Source organism: Drosophila bipectinata, chromosome 2L (assembly GCF_030179905.1).
Source record: "Drosophila bipectinata strain 14024-0381.07 chromosome 2L, DbipHiC1v2, whole genome shotgun sequence".
NCBI classification, from domain to species: Eukaryota; Metazoa; Arthropoda; class Insecta; order Diptera; family Drosophilidae; genus Drosophila; species Drosophila bipectinata.
Window position 1 is genome coordinate 16,441,558 of NC_091736.1, and position 6,264 is coordinate 16,447,821.

Here is a 6,264-nt window from a genome sequence, read left to right on the forward strand (position 1 = left end):
CGAAAATTGATATTTCTACCAAATACTATTTCCGATCGTTCAGTTATATGGCAGCTATAGGATATAGTCGGCCGATCCTTATGAAATTTAGTAGGTCGGATTAAATGACCAAAAATATAATCTGTACCAAGTTCCAGCTTTCTATCTTCAAAAACACGAAAGTTGGGTCATTTCCGATCGTTCAGTTATATGGCAGCTATAGGATATAGTCGGCCGATCCTTATGAAATTTGGCATGTCGTAATGTTTTGCCAAAAATAGCTCTCAGGTCAAATTTGAACTCTCTAACTCTAAAAACACTAAAGTTATACCATTTCCGATCAATCAGTTATATGGCAGCTATAGGATATAGTCGGCCGATCTCGGCCGTTCCGACTTATATACTGCGTGCAAAGGAAAGAAGGGTGTGTGCAAAGTTTCAAGACGATAGCTTTAAAACTGAGAGACTAGTTCGCGTAGAAACAGACAGACAGACAGACGGACAGACGGACAGACGGACATGCTCATTTCAACTCAGGAGGTGATCCTGATCAAGAATATATATACTTTATAGGGTCGGAGATGTCTCCTTCACTGCGTTGCACACTTTTGGACAAAATTATAATACCCTCTGCAAGGGTATAATAAATTGAATTATTTAGGTTTCTTTGGTTATATATTTCATATGATTTTGCATATTAGGTTACTATTCATGAATTGAAAAATGCCTTAATCCATCATTGAATTGTTGGATTGCCAATAGACTTTGGGTATCAAAATCCAAAGGACCGCTTAAATTCTAGGAAATTTTTTAATTAATTCGATGTAGAAAATAATTAGTTTAACTTACACTAGTTCTTGCTTTGCTTGTCATTAGTAAGACAAACATAAATTAAAAATAAAGTAATAAACTACTCGAAATTTGTTGCATTTTAAAAACTAAAGGAGGTCAACGTCTTTTTTTATATTTATTTATAAGTCAATTAAAGTTATCTCTTATTCGTCATGGCCATCGATACATATAAAACCGAAAAATGCATTGCAAATGTGCCAAAATTGGAATTAAGGCTACCTTAAATATTTTAATAAAAGGTTTCTCTTTATATAAAAATATATTGTATTATTTGACTTGTTGGCAGCAATATAGATCATTGATACAATCAGGAGACTCAAATGTGAGACTCGGAAACTCCAAAGGATCTGCGCAAGATTCTTTCGGACGACAACCATCGCCAGTGATGTGGGAAATAGTGGGATGTTGGCCTAAAATTTCCCAAAATTTGAATAAAAATCATTTTCAACTAATATTAAAAATCTTACATTTGGCGTAGCAATCAAGAAATAAAGAAAAAATCCATGACAAAATAAATAGTTGTGGCGCAAGGTTCATGTCTTATTTCCTGAAATGCCACAGTGCAACTGAATGGAACCAATAGTTCCATTATGTGCTGAGTTTTTAACTTAGTTATTTATACGTTTCAAATTGATTGAGAATACCCCATCCTTTTTTGTTTAAGCACCTTATACAACTACATACTCTAAGATACTGGCACAAACATTGTTATTCTGGAAGTTAGATGGGGATAGGACTGTTTTTTCTTTGCTGAAATCTTTCTTATAAAAGCAAAACCGGTTAAAATATTTTATTAAATTATTAGTCACATTCATTTATCTACAAAGTTGCAGCAATATAATTTTTTTTTACAGTCTGGAGACTTAAAAGTAAGGCTTGGAAATTCTAAAGGATCAGCGCAGGCTGATTTTGGACTGCAACGGTCGCCAACGAAATGGGGAATAGTTGGATGGTGGCCTATAATTAAGTTAATTTGAATTCCGAAATAAATTAATAATAAAACACTTACATACGGCGTGGCAGTCGGAAAAGAAAGCAAACATCAAAGTGCAAAAAAATAACTTTGGTTTAAGATTCATGTCTTATTGCCTGAGATGATAAAATACAACAGAGTACAACAAAAAGTCAGATTGGCTTTTTGTTTTTAGCAGATTTTAAGACGTTTCTAATGGATTTTCGATGCCTTTTATCTATGTTTAAGAAGGTTAATGCATTGTTTGTTCTTCTTAGAATCTGTTTTTCTGTAATTGAAAAAAAAAGACGGCAGCTTATGACTAAGTCGATTTTTTATTATAGTGTCATTACGCCAATATAAAATCCTCAACTATATAAGTACTTTGGCCACGTTAGCTAATAATTTAATTGGGTCCAATGGAATGGGTCTCTATTACATGCATTTTTATATATACCCCAAACCGAAAGGGTATGTGGACGGCAAACATTTGAGATGGTATGGGGTGTAGCCTAAAATTTAGTTAAATCTAAATATAGATTAAATTATTGTATTAAAAAGTAATTACATTTGACTTCGCAGTTGATTACTTGAAACATCAACGACAAGAACAAGAATACTGCGCTTAGGTCCATTTCTCAACGACTGAGTTGAAAATTTTAACTGCATAGAATTTAAAGTCGATTGGGAGTTTGAAGTAGATTTTCAATGAAACTCAAGTTGATTAGTTATGCCTTTTCTTTTTAACTTAACAAGATTAATACCACGCATTAATTGGTTCTGGGGCTAACATTTTTATTTTGAAACGACAACGGAAAGCCTAGTTTTGGTTTTAATCGAGTTTAAGAAATCTCAGTAGACTTTTCATTATAGTATTTGTATTTGGAATTATAGTTGTAGTATTTGTAGCATGGTGTCCCTGTTTGGATGACTTGCATGTGAAAAAAAAGGGAGAATAGCCTAAAATTTGTAAAATAATATACAAATATATAAAATAATATAATATTATAATATACAATACTTACAATTGATTTTGCAGTTGATTACTACAAACATTAAAGAAAATAATAATAAGGTTATTGGTTTAAGGTCCATGTGTCTCCGTTACGATGCAAAAATTCATCTAAATACAGACAACTACCAACTTGGGTCTTAAAATATATTTTTAAAAGGTTTCAAATTGATTGGAAATGCATTTTTAAATAGCTGTATTGTTGTTTAACTTGTAGTTTTTACAAATTCCAAAGCCAATTTGAAATTGTAAATAGATTTTAATAATATTTCAAGCTGATTAGCTATGCCTTTTCCATTTTTTTTTTAAAAGGTGAAAAAAGTTTATGGTGAAATGGAGCCTTAAATTTGTAAAATTTAAATAATGAAATGAATTTTTTGTGGTAATATATGTATATGAATTTATACGAGACTAACATTCGACGTTGCACTTGATTACTCCAAAAATCAATGACAATAATAAGGTTGTTGGTTTCAGGGCCAAGTGTCTCAGTGTCTAGGATGCAAAAGTTTAACTGAACATAACAAAAAACCAACTTTGGCTTTTTAAAAGATTATTAGGAGGTTTTTAATTGATTAGCGATGCTTTTAGCTGTATTTTTTCTTTAATTTTATTTTCTCGTAAGACATAAGACTATGCGCGATTAAAGAACACGTTCTCTTATTTATAAAGTGGGTGCAGTAGAGTTAGCCTTTATTTTTTCTTTTCAAAGGCTCGCAACCGATTTGAAAGAACGTTACAGCGTAGCCTAAAAATGATGAAATAAAAAATAAAACAAATAATTTTGTTCGAGTAATGTAATACTAACATACTCTTTCGCAGTGAATGACTTTAATCATCAACGACATGAGTAAGAACATTTTTTTTAGGTCCATGTCTTATTGAGCGAGATTCAAAAATAACTGAATACAACAAGAAGACAACGTGATTATTAAAGCTTTTTAAATTGATTAGAAATGCTTTTTTGTAATTTTTATACTTATTTAAGTTTGAGCCGGGTCATATCTTTTTTTTTTTTTATCGATTTTTTTAGTACCTTGACTTAAGCGAAAATCCCTTCTCCTAGGATCATCCTAGGATGAATCCTAGGATAACATTCTGTTAATGGTTTTTAAAGAAATTAACTAACGTTTAGTTAGTTAGGAATAGTATCATTGTTCAGCTTTTCTAAGAGGCTTGTTCATTTTCAAAATTAAAAATGTAACAGACTAGACCGATTTTTTGTACTTTAAATAACTACATACATGCATCAGACTCCCTCGGCAATCAATCCAACCTTGTGAGCGAAACCAAACTGAAACCGCATTTGCATTACATTTCATCATTTTGCCAATTTTCGGTTTTCAATCAATTTGCCGCAAAAAGTATTCGTTCATTCGCAATTTTGCATTTGCCAATTACAGTATAGCTGATTGGATTGTTGGCAATCTTTTTGTGATTGTTTTTCGCCTCATTTTTTGCGTCCTCGTCCTGACTATCGTCCTCGTCCTGATCGCATGCATGTATGAGTATGTAAAAATGTTTGCCCAGTCCTTCCCCCGGAATTCCAGAGCAACTCAATTAAATCGAGCTCCAATCATATTCACCTGCATCCGTTTCCGTTCCATGCTTCACGTTGTTGCATCCTCCCCACGGCTGTATGGATTCCAGGATGCCCGCATTCCTGGACTTCTGTATTGTTGCATGGGAATGTATCTTTAAAATTCGAATTCATATTACGGATTACAAATTCGCAGCATGTTTGTCATTCCGCATGCCACAGTTTGGTTGTTGCAGCAAAATTTTCGGTTGTTGTTTTTCGATTGCTTGGACATTCATCCCTCCCAGGGTTTTGTGTTTTTTGTTGCTGTTCCCAGCCATTTTTAATTGCATGGCTTTGTTGTTGGTTTTGCTGGCTATACACTATATAATATATATATATATATATGTATCCTTTCGCTCAACGTCCTGCTGACTGATGTTTGTGTGCCGGCAATGTCCTTTATTTGATTTCAGTTTCATTTCGAAAATTTGTAATGCGCCTCATGTAGCGACAGGACCTGTTCCGTGCCTGTTCCGCTGTCTGACTGCCGAAGGATAATGAAACTATGCGCTGTCGCCATTTCGTTTGTTTTACACACCCACCTCCCCAGCCAGTCTCCTCCCAAAGTATATCCTCGCTTTAAACAACCAAACATGTGGCAAGTCCCCCCAATGCCAGTATCCACTTTACGTGGTTTTTCCAGCTTTTCCTTTTTGGCCACGTTGTCATCATCATGGGGCGGAGAAAGTTCCGGGGTCGGGCTTAGTTGGGTCCCACTGCTGCGGTCCGTCTGTGGCATTTCAATTTCAATTTTAATGCCAGCTACGGAAAGTCGCAAATAAAACGAACGAAATCATTATTCCTCACTATTTACTCAAGGTGTACTCCCCGGGGTAGGATTCTACGGTGTGGCGCTGGTCGAGGATGATGGAAAACGGGCGGGGTGGTAAGAGCATCAAGGGATTATCGGAGCATTGAGAGATTTTTCATGTCTAATTCGGTTTAGCAATTTGTTTGCCAAAGCACTGGCAACAGTGGCTTCAAATTCTAAATTAAGTTACACAGACCGCGATTTTGGATGCATCAGAGGAAGCTTTTCATCAATAGTGTTGGAAGTATTTAAAGCTCTTTATGGGGATTCTTTCCAATTCTGAACTAATCTATACCATATCATTTCGAAATATCAAAAATAATTTAGCTTTCATCGAAATAAATTATTTGACACGCCTCTTGAAATAGAGCCAGGCCTCATTTATAAAAATGTCACAACAAAATATGCTATTATTGCTGAGGCGGTTCGATGATGACAACCATAGGGGGCTCCCCCAGGCATTATCCGGAAAAAAAGGGTAATGATCCATGGGACAGTGATCGAGCGTTGCGAGCGGCCTCAAGCTGCGATCGAAATTGAAGAGAAAATATTTGTATATTTAATGAGGCGTTGAGCGATGAATTTTGACAAAGAAGTTATATGGAATTTGTTAAGCCATATTTTCCCATTTATTCACGTATTAATTTAGGCAAGTGTCAAAGGTAATTTGGAAATATTGCGCATACGCACCATTGTCCGGACGGCACTTAAATTTTTCGCCGAGCTGGGAATTGACAATTCGATTAAGTTTGTCACAATTGCGGCAGTGAGTGGGGCAATTATCAGAATATTAAATCGGGTTTTATCGTTCGCCAACTATCAGCGTATTAAAATGTCAATTATGTCTGACATTTCTTCCTCGTTCGCCGCACCCATCCTGCCATCCGGTTCGAAAATTTTGGCTTCAGGTGGATTTGAATTAATGCTCGGCATTCGGTTTTTGATTTATTTGTTTCATTTTATTTTTATTTATTTTTGTGAATCACGCTGTTTGCTCTTTGTTGGTCTTGTTTAGTAGTGGAAAATAAACACAAAATTAATGACATTTTCCACCGTATAATATCTCTCCGAAAAAT

The 6,264-nt window shown here is 34.9% G+C and overlaps 1 long non-coding RNA gene across 7 annotated transcripts; it reads right to left on the reverse strand.

Annotated features, from left to right (window-relative positions):
- Positions 1-1,013: 1,013 nt before the first annotated feature.
- On the reverse strand, positions 1,014-5,893 carry LOC108120588 (uncharacterized). 7 transcript variants are annotated; one of them, XR_011442014.1, is made up of 10 exons: positions 5,879-5,893; positions 4,382-5,712; positions 3,604-3,697; positions 3,212-3,543; positions 2,809-3,135; positions 2,352-2,743; positions 2,137-2,295; positions 1,841-2,072; positions 1,299-1,788; positions 1,014-1,241 (listed from the first exon to the last, which is right to left on the reverse strand). It is a non-coding gene; the product is annotated as an uncharacterized lncRNA (long non-coding RNA). The 7 variants fall into 7 exon arrangements; XR_011442016.1 differs by lacking the exon at positions 5,879-5,893 and having other exon boundaries at positions 3,608-3,697; positions 4,382-4,396; XR_011442017.1 differs by lacking the exon at positions 5,879-5,893 and having other exon boundaries at positions 2,809-2,920; positions 4,382-4,396.
- Positions 5,894-6,264: the final 371 nt, after the last annotated feature.